This window comes from Acipenser ruthenus, chromosome 8 (genome assembly GCF_902713425.1).
Source record: "Acipenser ruthenus chromosome 8, fAciRut3.2 maternal haplotype, whole genome shotgun sequence".
NCBI lineage: Eukaryota > Metazoa > Chordata > Actinopteri > Acipenseriformes > Acipenseridae > Acipenser > Acipenser ruthenus.
In genome coordinates, this window is record NC_081196.1 from 43,971,911 (window position 1) to 43,999,120 (window position 27,210).

At 38.1% G+C, this 27,210-nt stretch overlaps 1 long non-coding RNA gene across 3 annotated transcripts; it reads left to right on the top strand.

Moving 5' to 3' along the window:
- The first annotated feature begins 950 nt into the window (after window positions 1-950).
- LOC131696699 (uncharacterized) lies at window positions 951-26,617 on the top strand. 3 transcript variants are annotated; one of them, XR_009329387.1, is made up of 4 exons: window positions 951-1,238; window positions 1,352-1,437; window positions 21,087-21,294; window positions 26,162-26,617. It is a non-coding gene; the product is annotated as an uncharacterized LOC131696699 (long non-coding RNA). The 3 variants fall into 3 exon arrangements; XR_009329388.1 differs by lacking the exon at window positions 26,162-26,617 and adding an exon at window positions 22,949-24,241; XR_009329386.1 differs by lacking the exon at window positions 26,162-26,617 and having other exon boundaries at window positions 21,087-22,350.
- The last annotated feature ends 593 nt before the right edge of the window (window positions 26,618-27,210 follow it).

Here is a 27,210-nt window from a genome sequence, read left to right on the forward strand (position 1 = left end):
CTTTCAAGTTTAGGCCTAAAACAACATCTAGAACAACAATCAAAAAATAAATCTTCAGAAAATGTGCTAAAATCTGATTTTGTTGTTGTTATAGAATGAGCTCACCTACAGAACCATACCACAAGAACATAAAAATACATTTAAAATAAATTGTAACATATTATGACATTGGCACAGACTTCTTGATGTGATGCTAGCATGATTAAAAATAAACCTATTCAAATACAGTTTAAAGTGATGGTGTTCTCCTTTGGAAAAGAGAAAGCTAAATATAAATTGGATCTTGCAGCTTTTAAATTCAGCCAGCTGTGCAATTCCCATCAGGTAAAGATAACAATATTACAAATGTATTACAGTATTACAAATAAACGTTGTAGTTTCTTCAACATGTATAGTTTCCTTTCACATAAGTTAGGCAAATTGTAGTAAATAATTCTAGCCCCATGTGTCATGGCTGCGTGCGTTCTTGTTTGCTTGCTTCCAGATGGCAGGCTTGAAGCTCAAGATTTAACTGTCTTTTCTAAATTAGTTGTTTTTATAATGTTTTTTTCCCTCCTCATTGATACCAGCGTGATAAATATTATGTCTTGTTTTCCAACCCTGCTGGACTCTTAAATGAGAATGTTTAATTAATACAGGAAACATGGATACTCTTCAGGGAAAATTAGGTTTAAATCAAACAGCCTGTATAAAGAATTTTCTTCTAATCTAATTAACACCTATTAGCTGCTGTAGACGAATTATGCACTAGCAAACAACTCATTATGCACTGATTTAGGTTTCCCGGGACCACAAAGCGAATTATTTTAACACTTTTGTAAGTGTCCTTAATAGGGAAGTATTTAGCAAAATCAGTCCCAGCTGCTAAGTCTAATCATAAATTAATGGCTTGCATATATCTTTTGTCTTTACCTGGTTAAATAAAGGTTTGAATTGAATTGAATTGAATTGAATATATTTTTGCATTTTTTCATCAGGTCACTTCCCATGTTAAATTTGCTATTTCTTCATCATCTTTGTATTGTTTTATAAGGCTCTTGGAAAGCCTTTTATTTAATATATGTAGGTAATACTGTGTACCTGCTTAGTCAAGGTTTCAGTGTCAAGCACACTAAACAGGTTTGATAGAATTATCAAAATCTCATGTGGTACGGCTTGCCTTTTTAAAAAACCTGTCAGAGTTGTATTTAATCTAATTGAATGGGTTGGATAGCCCTTGGAAGCTTGACAGTTACTAGGTCAGTTGAATATGAACCATTGTTAATGGTGCCAAAGCATATGCTTGAAAACAAACCTTTTTTTCTGTGCTTTTTAGAGCTGATGTAAATTGTGTCTCTCTAATATTTTCTAGGCTCCTGTGTTGATGTGCTACAGCCTGGGAGTCTAAATCTTTGGTATCCATCTGAGCCACACTAAATGAAGCTGTCCGGAATCAGGGTAGGTGTTTGTAATAGCAGGGCTACAAAGCCTGAATCTATACTCTGGCATTCAAAACTTTAACAGCTGCATTATATACAGTACATTAAACACTGTTTGTGTGCTAGGTGTTTGTTTAGCTTTGTGATCCTTACCCATCTTGGAGAGTAACACCCTTGACTCCATCTGCCAGACTGAAAGCCAGTGGGTTAAAGTGAGATCAAACACAAGCAGCCAAGACTGAACACAGTAAAAAGAATGTGTTGAAATTGATAAACCGTCAGTGTTACTATTACACACTGTTTTCTTTTTGCAAACTTGCAGAAAATATAACATAAACGGGTAAGTTCCCAGTACAAAAATAGAGCTACATTTTGCAGAATGTTACAACAGTTTTTAAGCAGGAACAGGCTGTGGACTACTATTAACTTCACCCTTGATAGCTGAGCAAGGTGTTTGTGTGGGGGTTAAACCACAAGTACTTTTATTTCCTTCATGTTTCATTTGATAGACTACAGTATGACGTTGCCCCAGAGTGTTGAAAGTAACAGCTTTTTTTTGCCTTTGGTAGTGCAAATCCAGATAGAAAATACCCTCAAGGCCAAAAAGACCATATGCACAATGTTGCAGGTTTTTATTATGCACCAGCAAAGCCACACCACAGCAGGGTTTATCTAAACATGAAAATTAATTCAGAGTTAAATGCTTCTATTTATGGAGAGTGGAGAAATCAAGGAAAAGGGAAAGGAAAGAAAATCAAATGGACAGGGAGAACCTTGGTTTGAATCACAACTCTGCATTTGTCCAAATCTCTTCCCAGCATGGTATTCTAGTTAGTGAATGGTTTGATGGAGAAAATACAAAGGCAATTAAATAAAAAAAAGCATGCTTTAATTTTGAAATCTTTGCAGACATATGTTCTGAGGAGAGTGTACTCGAAAGAAGACTAATATATTCTGTAAACAAATTGCCTTTCTTTATCCAGGGAAGTCAAATGTTTGGATGTTGATAAAAATGCAAATTAAGGTAATGTAGTATATGTTAATGAGTGGCATTAATGCCTTATTGATTGTGTTCTCTCCTGGATGGAAGTTGTTTTGCGCTTTGGATATTTTGGCTATTGAATTAGCATTGTGGTGACCTGTTAAAAATACAGTTCTTTACTTCTTGTGAACTTTACGATTGAAGTACTTGATCGTGACTTAGTCTCGGAGCATTGCAAATGGAATTGCCCCCTGATGATCTGGAATGCACCCAGCTGGCTTTTAAAAGGTGATAATTAGAAAATACAGGATACAGGGATAGTCAGAATGAGGACTTCTAGTTATATTTAGTTAACCACTGAATGCTTAATATGAAGATACAGCAATTGCTTACAAAAAAATAGAATCCTGTTTTCAGTTTTGGCACAATACTTACTCCTTCAAATATTTACTTTTGACAAACCACTCCTTATTCATTCATTAGCAACGAGGCTTTTGGCACATTCACTGTACCTCAATGTGATATATCCCATAATTACAGCTGCTTAGATTTTCTTTTGTCAGATTGTTGTCTAAATGAACATGCAGACTTGTCTTGCTGTACTGCAACTTGCATATTTTAATTAAGCTGCTGTCACAGATAGAGAAAAAAGCATTTCAGCTGACATTAAGTATATATAATGTGTCTTCCAGGGCATGCATTACTACTTGTACTTATTTATAGAATTTATAGAATTAATGTTAAGAAAAGAATGCTTGAGTCCCCAGTGAAGGCACAGTTATGTGGAGGGAGGAGGGAGTAGTGAAATCAGGAGCTCATTGGTTCAAATCCCAGTTGTGTTGAGTAGCTGATCTTGGCTGGGCACCCTTGCATTCGCCTTTGTGTGCTTTCTACCCCCTCAGGATATGGAGGAAAATCTGGGCTTGTCTTGCCTGAGTAATATGTGTTGTTGCAGTAACAGTGTACCCCAAAACATTCGGTAATTCAAATTTTTACATTCAAAATGAAATAACTTGACAAAGATCTCAGTTGTTTAGTATATGCATTACATTGGCCTTTCTGTATTTGGTGTTTTTTTATTTTTTATTTTTTTTTTTAATTTAGTCGTCGCCAATGTTTTTTTCACCCCAGTTTTCTCTCCAATTTGGAATGCCCAATTGTTGTTTGTATCCCGGTTCACCGCTGCAACCCCCTGGCGACTCGGGAAACGGAGGCTGGAACACGCATCCTCCGAAACGTGTTCCTGCCAATCCGTCATATTTCGCACTGTGGATCCATAGCGAGGCCACCAGACCTATAGTGCCGGAGGACAACACAGATCTGATGGCTCCACTGCAGAACTGCAGGCGCCGTATTGGCCACAGGGGTGGCTGGTGTGCGGTGAACCGTGGATTCCCCTGCCGACCTAAGCCCTCCCTACCAGGGCGGCGTTCTGCCAATTGTGCGCCGCCCCCTAGGAACTCCCGGTCACGGTTGGCTGTGACATTGCCTGGATTCGAACCTGCGACCTCCAAGCTATAGGGAACATCATGCACTCCATGGAGAGCGCCTTTACTGGATGCGCCTCTCGGGAGCCCCGTATTTAGTGTTTTAATTCAATTTATGTAGATTTTATTAATAAATAAATCAATTTAAATTAGCTTTTTTTAGTAATCGATGAATCTTTGCTTGATTTAAAGCCTCCAAAAAATGTAAACCATTCATCAGCGGTTGGAAATGACTGTGAATTCAAGGTATGTCTCACCAGTCAAAGCTTTCCATATTCTAGGCTGCCTTCATTTGGCATTACTCGTTATGAGCTGGGTCGAGTGACTTGGCTCCGGGTCTCTAGAATGATAGGATTCCATGTGCTGTCAGAATGCTCCTGCAGAAACCTTCATTGTGTTTCGGTCATTAGTTATGATTTAGCCCTTTCCTGGTTTTTTTTTTTTCTCCCTATACAAATTGTTTGCAGTACAGTAAAGAAAACACTGTTGTGATTTCAATCCAGTATTGTGCTGTTACAGTCTCCATGTAACTTTGAATCTTCACATTACAGTATGTACAGCTCAATTACCTTCTGTCAACTGGACATCATTGTAAAAATGATACAAGCACAACATAATCCTGAAATATAGCATTTCGCAAATCAACAAGCAGTGACTTATTGCAAAATATAATTATTCTGCTACTGTAAATATAAAATATTACCTGTATTACTGAATCATATATAGTCCTTTTAATTTTTTTTTTTTTAAAGTTGTACTGATATGGGTTTGAAATAGTAACCACAGGATAATAAGGGATAAATTGTGTAAAAATTCCACTGGATAAAAAAAATAAAAAATAATAAAATAAATATATAATATAGTGTGTTTTTTTTTTCCCCCCATAAATGGAGACCTAAATCATTTCTGTCTACCTACTTGAAGCCAGACATGCATATTAATGTTTCCATTAATCATAGGTAGGACCACCCTTAATATTTAATTACTGTATGCACACATTTGCTTATGATAAAATGTACTGTATAATGATGACAGATAGGTTGTTTTATTGTTTTGCCCTTTTTCTGGCAGGTTCCATTTCCCATGTTCTGAAAGGGGGCAAGCCTTAATCAGTTTAGGAAGGGGAACTAAATATATCACTTGTGGCTGATGATGTGTTGTTGATACACCAGAAGCTGACAGTCTGACCCCCCTCAACACACACACTTCAGTAACAGCCCTGGTCTCTGAAACTGGCTTTGGGTCTCTGCCTTTTTCTTCCTTCCTGTCCTTTACATCCTGCAGGAGGGGTTCCCCTTTGCTTTTCCTGACTGGAGGGGAGTGGAGGCTTCAACCTGCCACCTAGCAACTCGCTGACGGGTCTCTTGGGTGCCTTGTTCCCTTTATTCCCACACTCGTTAGCCAGATAAGCAGGCCTTGCCTGGCAAGCCTACATCAGCCACTTCCTACCCTGCTGCTGCTGCCGCTGCCACAGGGCTGTTGAGGCCTCAGGATTGATGCTTCGTTATTTTTTTTCCTCTTTTTTCCCCCAAGTTTTTGCTTATGCTTCCTAAAGCTGTCCTCAACATGGCAGTGGGAGGATGCATAAATAAGACCGTCAGTATGTGCCGTTGGTACTTCAGGTGTGGGACTCCCTGTCCACTTGATTCAGGCTATAAGCAAGGGCTTTAACTTGCCAGATAGCAACCCATAATGAGGGCTTTTGAAAGCTGACATTACGGAGGGGACAGTGTGGTAGTGTTTATTTATTTATTTATTTATTGCTCCAGTTTCATAGTGAAGGAGGACAGGGTTGTACTTTGAACGGCTTACAGAAACATTCTTCCATATGATTCTTTAACCCCTCCCTCGCCCCCACCCACAGAAGCAAACATACCGGTTTTAATGTCGATTTTAAAAGATGCTGTGAAGCCGGTATTCTCCAGGTGATTCTGTTAAGAAATGCGGCCACCTGGTAATTTAGTAAATAAAACAAACACGTCTGATTGATTGATTTATTTATTTACTCCAACGTACAGGATTTGAGTTTTAGTTAGTAAGGGAAGGGCTTTGATTTGTTTTAGGAATGTTAAGGAGCCACAGCCCTTTCCTAAGTGATAAAAAAAAAGTAATTAATCCTAGCAGAGGAATGCAATTTTAGGAGATGTAGCACTGTACTGCACTTATTAAAAGCACCAATAATTTATTTCTGTACTTTGTCAGCAAAACTCATAGTTTCCTTGTAAAACACTGTTAAAGTATGCTCTGGCTTTTACAAAGGCAAGTGATGCATTGAAAAGCCTTAAGCCCCTATTAATATGATATATGTAGCTTAGAGCTGGATCATAATTTTGTCTGCCTTTTCTGGAACTGTGTTGTAAATTAAGTATATTGAAATAGTTACTAAGCATATTTGTCTAACATCAACATAATTATAATTGTAGTAGCAGTAGCACTGGAACAATAAAAATAATAAACCTGGACATTTATATTGCCACTTTCATGACTTTGTTTACCAAATCAGGCATTCTGAGCAATTATAAGTATAGGCCCCAGTATTTTATTGATGAGGATTTCTTAAGTGAGGAGCGCACAGATTGAAATATAAAGAATAGAATGGAAATCGAGATCAGAACAGCATCCAAAGACCTGAAGGTACAGCTTGGGATGCTTGCACTGATACCATACCAGGTACTGTAGCAAAGATAGCTGGGGTCAACTTCAGATTCAAATCACTTCAGATCAGCTGTGATGAAAACTGTGTTCTGAACAGATTGTAACTCTAGAGACGATGAAGGCCCAGCAAACACTTCCATCAATCTTCTCTGAAATGTAATTTATTATTAATTTTCACAATAAACATATTTGGGTTTGTAGATATGACAGTGCAGCATAGGGATGCACTCACCTCAACATGGAAGGCTAATGTTTTAAATTGAAATGGTAGTACTTAGTAGTAGTAGTAGTAGTAGTATTGTTGTTGTCATTGTTGAGCCTTCCCTCATTTTCTCCGGAGGAGGCCGGGAATAGTTCCTGTACTGTCAGTACCAACCAATGCCTGGGCAGGAGGAAGCACCCTGGAGTGTACGGACTAAACCTGCCTAAGCCAGTATTAATTAAGGGATCTCATCTCTAAAGAGACTTCAGGGCGCAGAGGACTCCGGGGCTCACTCTGAGACACTCTGAGACTCTCTCGTTTCATAGCATGGTACATACTGTCTTCGTTTGGCTTTTGTTATGATGTGCAGAATAAAAGGCCCTTGAGTGAAATTGTGTTTTGGGATGGAGATATAAAGGAAAGGCCATTCTTAACTATTTTAAAGGGCCTTTTAAAAACATTTCAGCACTTCGTTTAAACCATTATACCACTTGCCTTTATGCATTACATTAATTAAGACTTGTTCATTTTGGCTCTGGTTGGAACCTACACAGATTTAGGTTCATCCTTTTTCTCAGGGAGAGATGCGCTTGAAAATAGAGTTTTAAAGTTTTTTAGCAGCTGTTCTAGCACAGAAAGAAGACGGGTCCCTTTATAAAGACATGTAAAGAGAAGCCTCTTTAGGGAAACAAGCTGAAATACCAATCTGTTTTGAAAGGCAGATTCATAAATGATAGGATTTCAAGCATTTTTCTTTTTTTAATATATTTTATTATGTGATGCTGTACTATATATTAGGGGGCTGTGTTCTGTTTTGGTCATGTGGGAGTATCTATCATCTTTAATGGGACATTTATCCTGTCAGTAATGAAAGCTGAGTACTGTTGTTTCCTTCATGGACTTCCAGGGTCAGAGAGCATTAAACGGCCTCTCGTATTTGGCAGCAGTGTTTCTTCCTCGAGTTAAATTCAGTGTAAATGACAGGGCTCCTTCTTTGAGACCTGAAGCCCTTAACATTAATTAATGTGACTTATTAAAGGCTGTTGTACTGATCTGTCCAAAGGGTAAAGCTAGGTTCTCAGTGCACCAATGAACCCATAGTACAAATAGCTATGATTTTAAAGTGAACAGAATCTATCCCTCCCTCCCAGTACTCACGTTCCCTAAAGCCCATGTAACACTTACTCAACTGGTTAGAGGTTATTTTTAAGATATTACCCTGCAATCTTGGCATTTGCTGAATGTTTGCCTTTTGACGCTTTCTATATTTAACCCACTTTACTGTAGTGTTGTCAGTGCTGCAGCATCTGAGTAGCTTCTGAACTAGAGTTCCTTGAACTAAAGGGAAGCTGCTGTTTCCACACATGCTCCACAAAAAGACATACATAAATAGGAGCTGTAAGAATATAAAGGCTTAACAATAAGGTTGTTATGAAACAACCAGTATTTATAATTGTCATTTTTTTAAAGCCATGAGTCATGGGCTGCTTTCAATTATGGCCTTTTTTGTTTTTTAATGCTCTGAAATGTAGCTTATCATGGGGGCCTTGGGGCAGCTATTAGTACATGCCCTACTGTCAGCTTCTTGTGAATTGTCTGTCATTCAGGGGTCCTTAGAAAACCTGGATTAAGCACATTATGTACTGCACAAGGAATGAGGTTAGCGGTCAGATTCTGCGGTGGGGGGGGGGGGGATTACCCTGCCAGCTGCACAGCTTGCTGCGGACTGACGAATAGACGCCAGGAAAGCAGGCATTGGAGTGGAGAGAACAAGGCTATATAGCCTAAACATTGAGGACAGTTTGGGATTGTATAGGTAGAGCATCAAGACTCATCCAGGCAGTGGCTAAGCATGAGGCTAAAGATTTAAGAATATCTTCACGTAATATTGCACCGTAAGCCTGGATCTGTTTTGTCATTTCAGTAACTTTTACCCTGTTTAGTTCTAAAAAAAATTGTATGTTTGTCAGATCACACTAGACTTTCCATACAACGTTGTTAAGCTATATAATCTAGTTACATTTAACTTTAAACGAGGGACAGACTCAGTGGCAAACAGTTTTATCGTGGAATAAATCATCGTCCATACCAGAGGCCAGGTGGATGGAATTGAAGCTCTCTCCAACGTTTTGGTTCGGCCATTAGTCCAGCCCTTGTCCTTTATGGAGAAGGAAGCTAAATCCACAGCCGACAGCGAGTATGAAACTGTGCTTACCATTGCATTAAGCCCTGGCCCCGCCTGGGATTTGAACTCTACTGCTGATGAGGCAGGTGGGTCACTTGCCATGGTGGTACGACATGTGCAGGCCAGAGCTTCAGAAAGACCAATCCTCCAGGGGGAATGGAGGGCTGGCGAGTTGAATTTGATACTCTGAACATTAAGACATGGGAAGAATAAGTTCTGTAAAGAAATCAAACCACTTTTGTTTATTTTTAAACCACACCTAGAACAGCAGGCCTTTTATTTCAATTGTCTTTCTTGGTCACTTTAGGTGGTCCTATAGTGGGGGAAGTCATTTGAATATTTATTCATACCCTGGGGAGTTGATATACTGTACTGTATAAATAGCTAATTGCAGCTTATATATATATCGACAGACTTTGGCTGCATATCCGTGGAGAAATTGAGAACAGTGCAAGATTTGGAGAACTCACGTTGTTATACATATGTCGGTACAAGCTAGGTGCAACACTGATATTTCACACTTATTTTGCATTGCATCCATAATTGCTACAGTTGTGTAGAAAAGAGAAGCCTTGGGATTTAAGTGACCTGCTATAGCTTTAAATAATTAATAATTAAGTATTTTGCTTGAATTAGAGTAAATCTCTAAATGGTAATTGTGGTTTGAGCTGCCTATAGTACTATATGTCACCACTAGAGGGCACACTCAACTAACCAGCAAAAAACAAAAAAAAATCTGCTGGGGGAAAACAAAGGATTAATACAAAAAAAAGTTTTACAAATATAAAAATACGTTTACGACGATTCAATCTATGCCTACTGTTTCAGTTGTAGGTTGTTTAGACCACTTTATCTGGTTGTTAGATGCTTAGACTGGGAGCCAGACAATGGTTTTGGTTTTTAATCTTTTTTGATTATTATTATTATTTATTTCTTAGCAGACGCCCTTATCCAGGGCGATGTACATAAACCTTTTATCATTTCTTGTGCCTCGGTAATACCAATCCGCCTTTTTTTTTAAAATATATATATAAATCAGTTTTTTTAAAAAATTTTATTTAACGGTTAAATTATCAAAGCCTAATGGAAATTTTCTTTAAAAATAATTAAACCAGTGATGAAATTTCTCGAACCAGCTTTCCACTGTGCGCTTTAACCAGTATCTTCCTCTAACCAGTAGAATCAGGACTTCTGTTGGCTAAAATCACAAAAACACAATTCATTCATGATAAACCTGGTTGTGTTAACTGAAATAGTTTACCTATACAGCAAAGCAAATTCTCTCTATGTGTTTGGCATAGGTTGAGACTGCCTCCTTGCTTTGTTGACCCTAGATGGTTTTCAACGGACTGCTACCTGTGGTGCTGGGGGACTGTAAATCATTTGCTGTCAATACCGTGCAAAAATGGCAGGACCCACACACAGGGTAATAGATACCTAATGCATACCTAAGAAGCTATAAGGAATTTCCTGTCATTCATGTACTGCAAGGCTGTCCCTTTCCCTTTGGAGAGTCTCCTAGCTTAACTTAATTAAATCTCTGTGTCAAAATCTCCTGGAAGGGGTCAACAGTGGCTGACCTTTATATGTCCCTATGAGCAGCAATTGTTGCATGTGAACATTAACATGTAGTAGGTGGGTAATACATTATGATCGGCCAGTACTGTCCGACACTCTGGTAAGGTTTTAGTCTGTGGTTTTTTTTGTTTGTTTGTTTTTTTGTTTTTGTGATCAGGATTTTTTTCTTTGTTTGAAATTACTTGCACACCCTTGTGTTGTGTTAGATTCCTTGTTTAGGAACACACTGAACACAATACAATAGGTGCATTTTAACTGGGTTCATCAGCCCCCAGAATTGTAAAGATGACTCAGTATTTATCCAGGAAAGCTGTGTTAATAGATGTGTTGCTCAGCAAATGCAGTGATGGAGAATGCGTGAGTCAGATGTCTAAAGAACAACAAGGAAACAAAAAATCACGATTCTGTTGTCTTCTAGGGTTGTATTATATCATTCTGCTTCAAAGAATCAGACTTGATGTTTATACTTTCATAAATTAATCATTTATAATACAATTACTCATTCATTCCAGTCTGATTTAAAATGATTGTATGGGTTTTACCCAAATGTAGAGCCCCCCCCCCCCAAAAGAAATAAATAAAAATAAAATAAATGACAAGCCAACTGTTTTAAAATGCTATTTATTTTTTCACTTGAAGAACATTAAATAATGTTGCTGCACAGACATCCTGGGTCTGGTGATCAGTGGTGCTTATGATATTTTAGTTTTGAGTTCTATACAAACCTATTTTGAAATTGGAGGGAGGTTTGTTACTACTTTATTTAGAACATGCTGGTTTCACTGATTAGCACTACTCTTGGAATACCTAGAGTTACTTTAGGAAAGGTAATCCATGAATAAAGCTAACTTGACAATTTTAGGATATTAGGAATAATCATTAAATTCAGATTTGACTTTTCTTCCAGGTGAACTCATGGGGAATTATGTAATTATGTTGCTATTAAGACCGAGTTCACACTTGCGATTTGAGGGCCGCCTTTTCTCTTATGTGAACGCTCCACAAAAGAAAAGGCAGCCCATGGCCGGCCCAGATTTAGGTTTCGATGTGGCCCAGGGCCTGCAATCCGGGACCAGGGCCGGCCTTTACATATATATGAACGCAAAGCAGATTTAGGGCCGGCCTTTCGTATCACATGACCAACGTGGTTACGTAGCTCAGTAGACACTCCCATACTCCCACATGCGTGAAAGGTAAATAGAAAGGTGAATGCTCTGCTAGACAAGACAGCAGTGGAGCAGTATTGAATTGTAATTATTTATACATTGTACAACTTTAATTTTAAAAATATTAAATTTAACAAAATCTAGGTGGTTAACATTCAGGTTGTTTCTTTCACATAATACATGAGCTGCAGTGCATTCATAACTTAACTTGTCACAATTACATTTTCTTCCTGTTATTTAGTAACTAAGCGATTTAAATATAAAAAATGCAGGATTGTGGATCTCAATAATGGTGCTGACGACTTGGCATATTCAACCACCATTATTTATTTTGCATGCAACGATACACATAGCTACAGAAGTGTACGTCTTTACATTAAAATGCTGATCATTTCTTTTAGCTGCTTGCTTTCACACACTGATAAAATACTGCTCTCATCCACACATATTAAGATCATTGACACACCATGTGAGGGTGAGACACACTGTAATATTCCAATGCCTGTTATTGTGATTATTGTTGTTAATGTTATTCTAATGGCGCTAGGGCAGTGGTTTATTATGTATTGTGCATGTTGCTGAGCAAAGATGGGGTGTGAACGGGGTGTAATATACTGTAGGCCTATATCTCATTGAACTGATGCAAACACCATGATATCAGAACTTAGAGAATCATATCACAGTATAGTATGTTTCCCCCCAGTTCTGAAAGGTCCATATATTAAAAACTATTGGTCAGACAAAAAAAAAAAACAGGAGGAATTTTCTATCATTCTGCCAATCACACCACATGTCAAAACCCAGAGATCACTTTTTGAAAGTCTCTTATTTTAGCATAAAGTGTAAATACAACTGTGCATATTTATTGGCCATCTGTCTTTCTGGCAGTGTTTAGTGTTGCTGTTAGCCTAAATAATTGCAGCGTAAATACAGTTTTGTTGGCCTAAATAATTGCAGTGTAAATACAGTTTTGTTGGCCTAAATAATTGCAATGTAAATGCAGTTTTGTTGCTCAGCAATTGTTTTTGGTTTCTTTTTTTTTTTCTCTATAAAAGCTTCCCATGGAGAAGATATTTTCTTTGCATTTTTATCCCTCTGTCACTTTGTTTTGCTATGGGCAAGCAAATATGGTTTAATTAAGATTTTATAAATAATTAATGCTAAGTATCGTTAAACGCTTGACTCCATATCGTGAGCATGATGACAAGGAGGAAGGCATTATCCGTGGTAAAAGCTGGGCACAGTCTTGTACTCTGTGAAGTGCCTCATTAGCACTCAGCTAGTATTTGTTTTCAGTTGGTTAACCTAGCCTTAAACGCAGTAACTTCTGCATAGTCAGCCGGAAGGCCTTTATGAAAGTAAAGTAAGCTTGAAGTTTAGGCCGCCAAATGCGGCCATTCAGAGAATTGCTTTGACAAAATCACGAGAACGCAACACCTCTGTGGCTTGATTTAGAGCACCATAGATAATGAAGCCATTTAAGCCTCTTATTTGCTGTTTTACAACTTGTTTTATGAAGGTGAATTGACAAGCAGCTCCCATAATAGTTCCTGTCAGTTTAGCGGACAGCATTACCAAGAGAAAAGGACCAAAGAAATGCAGAGCGCAGGAGACTGGGCAGTTCCTTTATTTGAATTGCTTGTCTTTGATGACGTTGTAGCTGCAGGCTATCATTTTACATTTTATGTCAGCTACCTTTGTCAGGGAGTCATTATTGATGCTGAACTCTGTTTTAATTACCACTTCTCAGCTAATCAATTACAGCATTTATCCATTAATCAGGCATACTGGCAGGCTTAATAATAGCCCTTTAGTTTAATCTGAGCTGCTGGTGAGGTTTGAAACAAGTGTTAAACATTCAGCAGATTATTGCGTTACAGTATTCTTCACTGTTGGTTGGTGCCTGGAAAGGGTAGTCGGTATGGTAGTCAGTAATCTGCAAAAATCTTGGCTGCAGACTTTCAAAAAGCGATATGATCCAAACTTGTTAAATGTCAACAAACAAAAAATGCGCCTGGGAATATATTTTTTTCAACACTTATGGAGCCTGATAAGTACACTTGTCAGCATTTTGAAGTCCCCATCTCTCAGTGGGTCTCTGCTGACTGAATTAAAATTCAGTTTTCCTTCGAGGTGGCATGATATTACTGTAAATTAATTGTTAGGAGTGATTTAAAATTAGGAGCACACACAGCTTCCTGTACTTCATGAAGTATGTTTTCAGTAGAAGCAAAGTATGAGAAATGGGGGTGTGAGCTTTTAGTGTAATAATGCCTAGCAGTTAAGACAATTATTTCTGTTAAGTTATTCACAACAAACAAACATTTGAGGTATTGTTAAAAGTCAATAAATAAAGCAGAATATAATAGATGTTCATACATGTATGTTGGTAAATCAAGTATGGTATTGAGTACTGACACTGTGTAATAAAAACTGTGACTATCTTAAGTATAAAGGCCGTAACAGAATAGAAATGTATCACGGGAGTGTTAATGTTGGTTGGCTGAGAAACTGAGGCAGTATTAATCTGCTGAACTAATCTGTGCTCGAGGTCCAGAACTTTGAAGCATGGGGGGGGGGGGGGGATGCACGGAGTCCAGTACTCAGTTGAGGCGATTTTTACCAGATTTCAGTGATCTGTTTACAACAGCAGAGCTGACAAGTAATTGTTTCTTGTCAGGTTTGGAGAATAAGAGAGACGCTTTTTCTGTAGATTTTTCAATTCTTCAGCATGTCACTTGGCTGTGTGTGCTATTGTCTGAGGCCCTTTTCTCTTTGCCTTTCTGCCGCATCGAGTTGTGTCATTCCCTCATGATCAGCACTTTTGTTGCCTTTGTTTTTTGCTGCACCTCAGAAGTCCATCTTTTCTTTTATCTCTTTCCCATTCATGCATAAGGGAACAGTTGTGCTCTGTTGTGGGGATGTTCCACTGGATTTCAAACAGTGGGGTTTCTTTTTATTCTCTTCAAAGTGGAACAATAGGCCTCAAAAGGCCTGAATGTCTGTTGCAGAATGCACACTTTTAATATGCCCCGTTATTTTGTTTTCTTGAAGTCAATAAAAATGCTAAGTTAAAAGCTAACCCCCTGCCCTTCCCACACCCAACACTTGTTTCACCTTTTTTGAAGGTGTTTTTGTCTTAAGAAAATAACAATCAATTGTCCTGGTCTTGTCTGAAATCTTCCCTAAACAGCATACCAGAAGTTTGATCGTCTATAGAGCATCTGATACAGCAATTAAAATATCAATTGTGGTGTGGTGCTTATAGACAATACATTGCTAAGAACCTACTGTATTAAAGAAGACTTTTTGCCAGCTGTACCCATGACATGTGTCTCAGATGATCTTCTGCTTATGAGCAGGGTAGGCCTAAAAACCATTGAATCTGATTGGAAACCACATTGATACTGTGTTATAGGCTGAAGGCATAAGGTCACAGTCATTAACTGCCTAGTTATTTTGTAAAATGTAAATGTGCTGTTAAAATGTCATGCCGTAAAAAGAATGATAGCTTACAGGTAGATATATCAGGTACTTTTGCTTTGAGTCCATTCTGTAGATTAAGCTGCAATAATCCTCACTAATAAGGGAGAGTGTAGGAAAGTGAAACAACTAGTGCTTGTGTAGCTCTCAAGATGGGTTGGGGGGGTCACTTGCCACTAGTTTATCCTGTTTAGGCAAGGATTGGATCAGTCAGTCAAGCCTTGTGTTGAGCAAAAGCAGTTTGATTAGTTCCCTCGCCCCTCCTTTGTGTGCTGGATAATTTCAGTAATTTTTTGGTCCACGCTTGAGTCTTCAGACCCAGGGCTTAACAGGAACTGGTACTTCATGCTGAGAATTAGCTTTCATTAGGATTGTTTTTCTCTCTTTGTTTAGCTGGGGGAGAATGACTTTTGACTGTCTTCAGTTTTAAGGATTGCTTGATTTCTTACTTTACTTATTTATTTGATGTGCTTTGTATTGGTAGACTGTTGCACTGATAAAGTAAGGGAAACTGCAGACATGTTAACTTTACCAGAGGTTAACATGTCTGTAGTACAACCTACAACCACAAGCTCATCTAAACACCAGGTTAATTTAGAAAGAAATAAATATATTTAAAAAAATATTTTAGATCATTTAATGGTCCTTTTTATTAGATTTTATTTGGGTTTGTGGTTTATCTCGGACCTTTATACTAGATTAAAACTAGATATTTTTTGCCCCATGGCATTATGATGCCAATAAGTGGAAGAATGTCCAAGAACTGTAAACCCTGGGAACTCTATTCAATCACATGAAACAGACAGACTGTCTCTGAGAGGTTGTTGGAAAGAAAGGAGGTGGAGATCATTTTAGGGTTTTCCAACTGGGACCACTAAATGTACAACCTTTTAGCATAATTTGAAACAGTTGCATCAAACTGCTTGGCAATGTCTCTGTTAAATCCAGTAACAGAATGTACTACTGTGATTGTTTTACAGCAGTTAGTAATGTATATATGCTGCCCTATATTATTATAACCCATTGTGTAGGAATACTGTATAAATGTTATGTGCCAGGTGATTTGTTAAACTATAAAAACATAATTGGTTCATGGCAGGACAATCTTTAACAGATGTTTAGAAGTTGTGTGGCTTTGAGGTACTGTATGTAATAATTATACATATCTGAAATATTACCATAGATGGCAAGGGGTGTACATTTAGAGCAACGTTTTTAATTACTGTGGTTCCATTCAATTCAGAGGGTGTGGCAGAGTGGGATGTAAATCTGAGCTAGAACGTGGGCTATCCTGGGTGACACTGTACAGCAATAGTAATAACAATAGTCATAAGCATATTAATAGTAATAATAAATCATAATAATATAAATAATACAAATAATATTAATAACAATAATACATGACTACTGCTTTAATCTTAACTTTTTTGTTTTCCACCAGTGAACCAAGATTCTGCATACTTTTAAATGAGTCCCTTGACATTGTATTATGTAGCGGGGGGGGGGGGGGGGGAGAAAATAGTGTACCAGTTTTTTGCTTTCATTTGCTGTCAACTGCTGATTAAAAACTACCATGATGACAATTTCACTTTCCAGCAATTTGTTGTGGCAGAAAATGAAAACTCGGCTACAGTACATGCAATACATGTACAATGCTGTGGTGTGCATATCCTGGGCTGGCCCAGGGCCGCCTCAGGGCCGGCGAGCATATTTAGGTCTGCAGCAATGTTCACATTTGCGGTTTAAGGCGCCTTTGCATATTCACATATGTGACTGAAAAGCAGGCCTAAAATGTAGGTTTTTTTGCTTTTTTTTTTTAAAGGAACAACAGATAGCCTACACTTTTTTTCAGTGCAGTACAGTAGCAATTTTATTGTATATATTTAAAAAAAAACACATATATTATTGACTATTTTGACTTAATGTTATGGTGTGTAACGGGGTGACAGTCTGAGCTTAACCCCACCCACAATCAAATTATTCTCTCAAGGACACTGAGGTATTTAGAATGCAGGAAACAGCAACTTGCTAGTGTTCACAGGTATAAATATTTATTATCGTAGTGGAAACTTCACTCAGATTGGAAATGACGGAAGAGTTGTACATACAAGGACTGACATTCACAAGACACGCTCACAACTGACCACCTAATACTACTGCCCCCTCCTAAGGAAAGACACAGTATTAAATAATAATTAATTATTCAATAACCAGTTACACCTGGAATAATTTTATACAAAAATAAACTATTATTTAAAGGGTACATAAGAACCTTTTAATTTTATTGTGTTACATGTTCCCATGTGTTGTTAGATCTGTTTACGTAAGGGTGTGTGTGTGTGTTTTTTTTTTTGAACTTTTTGACCACTTCTTTAAATTTTAAATTGCATTCCCTGCCTCAAGATGGCTTCACATGTACCTGCATGGACCTCTCAGAACTACATTTCCCATCACCAGGAGCAGGAGGATGCTGGGAAATGTAGTTCTGAGAGGTCCACGCAGGTACATGTGAAGCCATCTCGAGGCAGGGAATGCAATGCAGTGCAGTCATAGCATTTACATTACAAATGTTTCTTCTCAGTTATACGTATTCTGTGCAAATTACAAGCTTACCAGTGCCATTAACCAATAAAACATTTTTTTTTTTTTTACTTTAAATATTACAAATAGTTCCCTGTTGTAAAAAAATAAATAAAATCATATTAGTTCAACTCAGAGTGTCTTCGTTATCCGGATGGCTATTGTAAAATAGAGCTGCAGCATTCTCCAGACAGATTGTCGTGAGATGCTGGCATTGAGCACCGAAAAGAATTCCAAGTTTGCTGTTTACGTTTCCTTTAATTCAGTTTATGTTTAGCGCTTCCCATGTGTTCTAGAATCACCTGTCTATGAGTGTAATCTACAACCTTGCTGCTTGAAGTACAAAACAGCACATCACAATCGACGTGAAGTTCGTCCTTGCCAAACTCGTTGAACTGATCTTGTTACTGTTTTCGGCATCTTTGAACAGCTCTGGATACTGACTGAAGTCTCATTCAACACTGAACTTGAATACCGGAAGCAGTTTTATTAGACAGGGTATGTTTACGTAAATTTAAAGCAAAGTTAATGTTTATATATGGTACGTGTATTGATTTTGTTATTAGCAAACAAACCAAAAAAGCCTTGCGTGTTTTTTTCCCCTCCCCAAATGTAAAACAAAAAAATCTCAGACATCATAGAAAATCTGTGTTTTTCGTGTTATCATACAAAATCAAATTGGTAATGTGATACGAAAAGGAGGCCGTAAGTCTGCTTTGCGTTCATATATATGTAAAGGTCCTGGATTGCAGGCCCTGGGCCACATTGAAATGGCGGCCTAAATCTAGGCCAGCCCTGAGCTGCCTTTTCTTTTTGGAGTGTTCACATATGAGAAAAGGCGGCCCTGAAGCGGCCCTGGGCCACCTTAAATCGCAAGTGTGAATGGGGTCTAAGTAAAATCTGCAGACTGTAAAACCTTGAAAGGGCTGTAATGAATGTGTGTCAGGCACATTTAAGAACTGGGAGCGCCTTCTTTTGTGTTACAGGATCTCGTTACCTCGAAATGCAACTGTGGGAGGCAAACCATCCCTTAGTGTCCAATAGCTACTAGGCTACTGTGTTTTGAACCCCCCTCTGTGTTACCCTGTTTCATTCAGTGAAGAGGACTGCAATTCCCGAGTTGATATGAGAAACCTTTTCTCTATATTGTTTCTGTAAATAATTGTTATTAATATATATTCTTGAATTGCTCTCTTCTGCTCATTACTGTGAATTACTTTGTAAACACCCCTCTTACATCATAATTTGTTTGCCTTTCAAGTGGCTACTTAATGTATTTTTAACATCCACCCTGCAGCAGCTTTCATTGAATGTAGAATCTCTTTTTGCAAACCTCTTTTTTTTTTTTCTTTCCAGTTTTGCTGTTTTGCTTTTTTTTTTGTTTCCCCGTCAATATGGGTGCTGTAGGTTTTTGTCCCTCAAGTGGCTGCAGGTACCTCCTCCTTTTTCTGTTTCACAATCCTCACCAAGGTTTTTGCATATTCCTCCTCCTTCCCCTTGTGAGATATTGTTACTGACCAAATTTAAACACTGCAGCGTTTAGAATCCCCACAGAGCCACTTTATGTACTTGGACCTGCAAAGTGCCCTAAGCAATAACTACCTGAATTGCTTTTAATTACACAATGTAGTTACATCATCTTAGTTCAGATTCTGCTTGATTGATATTGGAAGGCAATTGTAAGCGTGGATGACAGGATCAAGTGCCTACTGAAGTGACTGTAGCTTCTTGTGAGAACAAAGGCAGGAAGGAGAATACTTTACCCCCTCTATTAGTGAGCAGTTCTCTTCTTTTTATTCTTTCACAGCTCACAGCATACATAAATACAATCAACAAACATTATCCCTTAGAGTTAAATTGAAATGCACATGCAGGCGAGAACTGTACTTGACTGTAATTAGACATATATGATCCCAGCTATTTTGGCCATTCATTAGCGCTAATTGTTTGAGAGCCCGGCCTACAGAACAAATAATTAAAATGTGAGTACCATAACTGTGGTTATCAGCATGTGTGATAAAATGCATGCTCGGCAGCTGTACCAATAAAAGTGTTTGGAAGACTGCTTTCATTAGGCAAATGCTTAGTGTGAACAAGAGTTTTTGGCTCTGTTGTGAGCTGTTTGTACAAGCTTGGCTGGTGTTTACAACAAACAGCTTCCATCGTCCTGTGTTAATTAGAGGAAAGTATTATGTAGATTTGTTGTGTTGCTCAAACTTTTAATTGTTTTCTGAATTCTTTCTCCCCCCCCTTTCTCATACTTGTGCCTACCTCTTAATAGGTTTATTCAGCTGGGGGTGCTAAGCCTTTCAAAATTGGGATGAGTAGTGAACAATTGTTTCCGATCTGTCTGTGATAAACCATTGCAAAGTGCTGGTCAACATTGCACATCTAGCTGAATGAGAAGCTGAAAGGAAAACAAACTTTGTAAGTGAGTTGTGTGGGAGTTTCTCTCATTGCTGTTACAAAGTTTGTTTTAGTACTTGTCAATGTTTTGTAATGCATCTTGTTTGAATGATTTCAAAGCAGGCTTCCTGCAATAGATTTTACTTGACATGTGTGCTGGTGTGCTGTATATGTGTGGGTGTGTGTGCTTTAGAAATATCGTTTTTACTAAAGCTTAATGATCAGTCCAGATTGTTCCACATTCCACATATTTCTTAAATTCATAGTTTAATAACTCTGCAGTCTCCTCATATCTGTTTTAAAAAATGAATAATGAATAGTGTAAATACCTTTTATAATGTAAAAAAAAATGTGTTTTAAAACAACATGTACTTTGCCAAGTGATCTCCAAAAAAAGATTTAAAATGTGTGAATACTTTTAAGTATGATACTTCAGCTTGAGTACCTACACATGTAAGAATGTGTGAAGTAAAAGTACCAGCACTATTTTTCTCATAAAACAATTGTTAAACTTTAAAGTTACAAATATTAGACTTTTGTCCATATTTACTTTAAAAGGCAACACAAGCGAACTGTAAACACATGCAATGTGGATCTTTCCTTTGTAAATTCAAATCAGTGGTTCGCTTTCAAGTCATGCTTAATCTGCATGAGAAGTGATGTAGATTTGCTAAAACGTCTGTAAACTTTGCACTCCTGTGACACAAAGCAGAACAAATGTGGGTTTTATTAGGTTTCAATAAAATGGAAATGTTTTTCAACAGCATTTGGAAAACAGGAAATTGCTTATAATCCAAAATTATCAGCTTACATTCCTTATTAGGTTATTATCTCTTTAACCAGGTTGAAAATGTCGGGAGTAAAGCAAACACAATAACATGTTTTTATTTATTTTCAGTAAGTGTATTTTTATACAGAACTTGTGTTTGTTCATGTTGTTCCAGAGGCCGTTTTTCATGGTCAGTGTGGGTGCACAGACAGGAGCTGGGCTTCCAACACCGTTTCCAGCACACTCTTCCCTCCAAGTACATACCGAGGCGGGCTGTCCTGTACGTACCTGGAAATGATGAAAGAAAACTGCGCAAGCTGGCCTCTTTAAATGTGGGTAGCGCGGTGCTCGACTTTGAAGACGGTGTGGCGCTGAGCAAAAAGGTAGCACCTGCTTGGTTTGTACATTGTGTAGTTTGTTCACCAGGGGGTAGGGTAGGCCAGGACATCTTTCACCTGTGTTTGCCAGAACATTCCTTGGCTAATGGGCTACGCTCATTTCAATATCCTCTTATCCAACCCTGTAGACAGGTCATCCAGATCCTGAGAGTGCATCAGAAAGAATGTACCGAGTAGTATATGTCTTAATGTGTTCAGCTGTGCAAAATGCATATCATATTTAATAAATCTGTGGACAAAGGTGTGCTGCATAAGTTGCACAAAGAACAATTGGTCTAATTTCCTTTTGAAAAATGCTGTATAGCCTGAATCAAGACCATTTACAGTACAGCTGTGAAAGGTCAGGATGATATAAAATAATTTTTTAACTTACTTTCTATTTATTACAATGAAGGGCCTGTGTTTCTATATTCCGCTAACTCCATACCTCCTACTCTTTTCTACTTAAGCCTCCTGACTCAGATTTTTTTATTTTTTTTTGACACCGTCTTAATACTATTTAGAAGAAATAATTGAAACAGCTGAATAAAAATCCTTTTTCATTCAATTGACAGACTGCGTTCTGCCTGTAAAGGATTAGCTTGCTGAAGAATATTAACCAGTGTTGATCTGAGAAAAGGGAAAAGGGTATTAGGATGGGGCCTTTATTCACTCAATAGGCAAAGTAACCATTCTCTGCCAAGTATGTCCTTGTTATAAACACAATAAACATGAAACGGATATAAATGGATAAATAAAAAAAAAATCTGTAGTAATAGTATTCATTTAAGTAAGGATGCATATTATGGCAAATTCTGTCAGTTTTAAAACTTTAACTAACCTACCAGGAAATATCAAGGTAGCCTAAATGCAGTTCAGTTCCCTTGCTTTTCATGTTTTATTTATTATTGGTTGCAAAATAATGTTCACATATTGAAATGAAGTTTTTATGGCAATATAATCTAATTATCTGCTGGGAACTTCAGAATACAGTTGGTTAAAAAAAAAAAAAAAATTCACAATGACACAAAATCAGAAATTATTTTATTAAAAGGGTAGACACTGTTGCTGCCATGTGTCAGGGCTGACGTTATTGAAATGCTGCTGTATTTGAATAACATTAAATAAATAAACAAACAACAGAACCTTTCTTCTGCTTGGAAAATGAAAGGCCGAGTCAGCTGCTGTCGCTGCTCCTTCCCTGAATCGCTTCATGTCACAGCACTGCCTCACCCTGTGGATTGATGAGCCTGCAGATGCATTGGAGAAGGCCAGTGGTATTCTTAAAAACAAAACACAAATGTCAGTCATTCTGCTGTTTGGAGGCAGGTATCATATTTAAAAGCTAGAAAAGACTGATGTGACAGGATGCATGAGTGCTGTTAAACTGCTTACTGAAGCTGTAGGCCATGGTGGCATGACAAGTCAGGCAGAATGCCATTAATACAGAGATAATGTATGTTTCTTTTTTTCTTTATTTTTAAATGTAATAAAATAAAGCCTAACACACACCAACAAGCGTTAGCTAAAGCACAGTTCTAATCCGTTTTCTCTTTTCCTTTCCTTTTTTATTTTCGTACAATATGCCCTATAGTCTCCTACTTAGTTGTCGCATTCCTCCTTGAAGCTTTGCTTTTTCAGTCTGTCTCATCCTTTCCAGTAGAAGAATAGATGCTGGACTAATCCCTGGAAGTTTGGAACTAATGAACTAACTGCTGAGCTGCCGCCACGGAGCTTGGTCCCAAACTATACTGTACTTCACACTCGATTTATTCTCCAGATGGCAGGACTGCGCAGTCCCGTCGCGAGGGACCACCTCTTCCACTGGAGTGTGAAAGTGGACGGATGTTGTTTTCTTTGCCGATTTGGTAATTCAGAGCTAGGAACTTGCGAGGGCGATTAGTTATTAGCTTTAATGGATGCCAATTGTAGGGACTGCACACAAATCTTTTTTTTTTTCCCCCCTCATCATTTTTTGGCCTTTAATTTCGCTGTCTGCACGCCTCTGTGATGGTGATTTAGCCTCGCTTCTGTGTCATCAGAGCGCCTCGCTTCTCCAGGTGGTAGTAGCGGCTGATAGCTGAAATCATAATGTGCCTTTGCTTTCACGTCGGCTCACAGCTGTACGTGTATGGGAACACAATAACAAGTTTATTAGCAACTGGCCTCACAGTGCACCTTGATGGCCTCAGGAAGCAGTTGAAATTGAATCTTCCCCTTCCCCCCCCCCCCCCAACACCCCATGCAACACAGGCCTGGTGATTCGTTTCAAGGAGATGTACTACACTACTCTTTTTGAGGAGTGATGCAGTGTAAATAAATTCTCATCCTGGTGTTTCCTTTGATACTGGTCAGAGGATACTCTCCTCAAGTCTTCTTTATATGTACTCCATGATATTTATAGAATCCACTGTGCAGTAATTATACAGTATAACTTGCTTGTTAGGAAATATTTCTCGCAGTACAATAAGGAGGTTATGACCAGACAGCACTGTGAATAATGTATGTATGTATTTGTTTTAAACATATCCTATATTCATATAAAAACCCACACCAAATCACTGTAATCGGGCAGCAGTGTGGAGTAGTGGTTAGGGCTCTGGACTCTTGACCGGAGGGTTGTGGGTTCAATCCCCAGTGGGGGACACTGCTGTTATACCCTTGAGCAAGGTACTTTACCTAGATTGCTTCAGTAAAAACCCAACTGTATAAATGGGTAATTGTATGTAAAAATAATGTGATATCTGTATAATGTGAAATAATGTATAATGTGATATCTTGTAACAATTGTAAGTCGCCCTGGATAAGGGCGTCTGCTAAGAAATGAATAATAATAATAATCTAAATTATTTATAATTTACTCAACATATTCTAGACAGAAAACTCAAAATAAGCTGCAATCTATGTCAGGAGGTGACAAAACATAATGTAACATTTACGGACGGACAGCTTGAGAGAGACTAAACAAGGCCCTATTGGCTGGTATCCTAGTACCTCAATAATATTCCTTTTTGGGGGAGTAAGGAAACAGTGTTATGCTTTTTAGGCTTCTGCAATACAATATCTTTGTTTTCACGTATGTCCTGGTGGTGGCAGCAGATGTATGCAACAGAGGATAAAATAAGTAAATAAAATAAACCCTCAAATCAAAGTGATCCCACTGAATAAACACAGGGAAAACTGTTCACAAACCAGTTTGTAAGCATTTGTAAATGGGGGGGGGGGGGAATTCAGTAGATATTTCTATTAATACATTCCTGGATAATATATATGTCTCTCGCTTAAAAATACGTATTTTGTATCATTAACATCTTGCTTCCATTGCCATAGTGATTCCTTATACATTATTTGTAGTTTAATGATGTAATTTCTTGTTTAACAAAGCGAGCGATACCACTTTTTTAGATACTCTGTTTAGAAACTGCACGGGCAGCCTGTGATTGAGCACTTTCACATCTTCATGTAAATGAACTGTAGCACTGATTTGAAGGGTTGCTATGTAAATATCGGGACTGTTGCTGCCTCTTTGTCCCTGGGTTAGTTTAATATAAATCATCTCCATAATAGGAAGTACATTAATTAATTACAACATTACTGCATTTTGTTAACATTTAGAACAAATCTAAACCTCTTTTTTTTTTTTTTTTTTTTGTATACAAAGCAGTGTATAATTCATATTCACTTCCAGTTTGTATTACTACAAATAAGATTGTTTCAGTACAGTGAGAAGTCTTTGGGCAAGCGTTGGTGTATAAGACAGACTGAAGAGCAAATGTTCTTTCTGAGATTAGTAAAATATATTGCAGTGCCGCTCCTATCCCCGGGAATCTCAATGTAACACCCTGTGAATGAGTCCTCAGTAGTTTGCTCTGTGCAGTTCTAGTCCATAGAGTGAAGACATTGAAAAGCAGTCTGTAGGGAAAAACAGCATCTGTATCATTAAATACAACAGAGCCTTTGAAGTCGCCCGCATTTATTTTCTGACAAAATGATATGTGTCGTCTTCTTTGAAACACATCATTTTTTTGTTGTTGTTGAACTGAGCCTCTTCTACTTCTTTTTATTTTAATTTTAAAAAGCAAATCATAGTTTTTCATCCTGGAGCTGCCTGTACATTTATCTGTGAAGTGGCTATGATCCCACTATCCCATGGACCACTCATAGGAAAAGTGTGTGGTTTGAAATTCTTTCATTGTCTGAGGTTTTTTCATGCCTTTAGGTGACAATGGGCTAGATTCCCAAAATGATTTACTTAGCATGATATTTTCACAAACTCACAAAATAAAGTTACCAAACAAGAACAAAAAAACTTTATAAATGGTGTTTTTGTTCCTCCATCAGACAAAAATAATGCTAATGACGATTTGGCGTAAATGGCTTTCTGTATCTAGAATTCACTCACCTATTCACAAATCTGCAGAAACATAAAATTATGGGTGGCTGTGGTCAAATCTTGTTATCACATGCAAAGTGGTTTGTAGTGCACAGGTGTAGAGGTGATGCAGTGATTAGAAAAAACAGTCCAACAACAGTTCAATGGTGAAAACGAAGCTTTATTAATTGCTTTAAATAATAATACTGACTATACACAACGATGTATAAAGTCAGTAAAACCATGGGGTTCAGTCCCAAAATAATAATACACACACTTTCAAGCACCTACATGTTCACCAGTCCAACAGTGAGTGCTCCGGGTGCAAGTGGTGTTGTAAATACGTAAACAGTGAATACAATGGTGCAGTGAAGTCCGGGTTTGATGCTGGCTTAATAGCGACAGCTACCAGATTTTAGCCACCTACAATAACAAATAACAACAGTTAATCAGACAGACAAGACAACACTAAACACTCACGGTTTCACTTTGCTCCTCCAGGTCGTATCGTAACCATAACAGAGGAACAGATCGCTTGGCCATATCCCCCGATATACCTTCAGTCCTGCCCCCTGCGGTAGCGAGTGCAATCATGTCTCCTCCAATCCATCACTGGCACATCACCTACCGTATTAGAGCGATGACTTCTGGCATTGTGACTCCGTACCCTTCCTGGATAGCCGACTTCCAACTGACCCTGGAATGAACTGTCAAACCATCCAGTCCGGGGCACACTGTTCATGTTACACAGCGTCCTCAAAGGTCGTGAGGGAGATTGCTGACTTGGATTAATTCGCTCTCTGTCACACACACACATAAAAAATATTTCTTCTGACTCTTGGATAATATTTTCCTTTTAATAATTTATTTTAACTAAACAAAAGATATCTGTTGGGTGTTTTTTAAATTATTTTTTGTCTGTAAAACTTTTATAGGACAAGCGCTGCCTTCAGTGTACTGAAACATTTCTCTACTTGACTTGGTTTTACCTTATAATTCTGATTGAGCATTGACCATTTTCTAGTATGTGTATCTGGGCACAAACATTTTGGACCCTGAACATCTTAACCAGAGTACAAAAGGGTTAATCCGGTAGACAGTGCTTACATTCCATTTCCTTCTCTCACCCACAGAAGTACATCACTTAACATTACATGTCCCTTTACATGTGCATTTTATATTTCTGGACATAAAGGATACATGGAGACGGTTACATTGGAGAGGCAGTCATTCTTGATGCACGCTTGAAAATGGTTTTGTGGGCTAAATATGAACTTGTTTACTTGCCAAACTAAACATTCCTACTGTAGAAATGAGGGCAGTGGTGGCAAAAGGAAGGGTTCTCTGAAATAGATACTTTCAATATGTGTACATTTCAAGGCAGTCCCACGTCACAAAACGCTGGGCCCAAGAGCAAAGAAAGCAGGTTCTTCTAGGCTCATTATCAAGTTACAGGCACTTCTTTTTTTTGCACCTAGGGGGTTCTGTCTGTGGTTGATGCTCGTGGTAGAGAACAGCACAGATTGTATAATTGTCGTGGAATGTTTTCA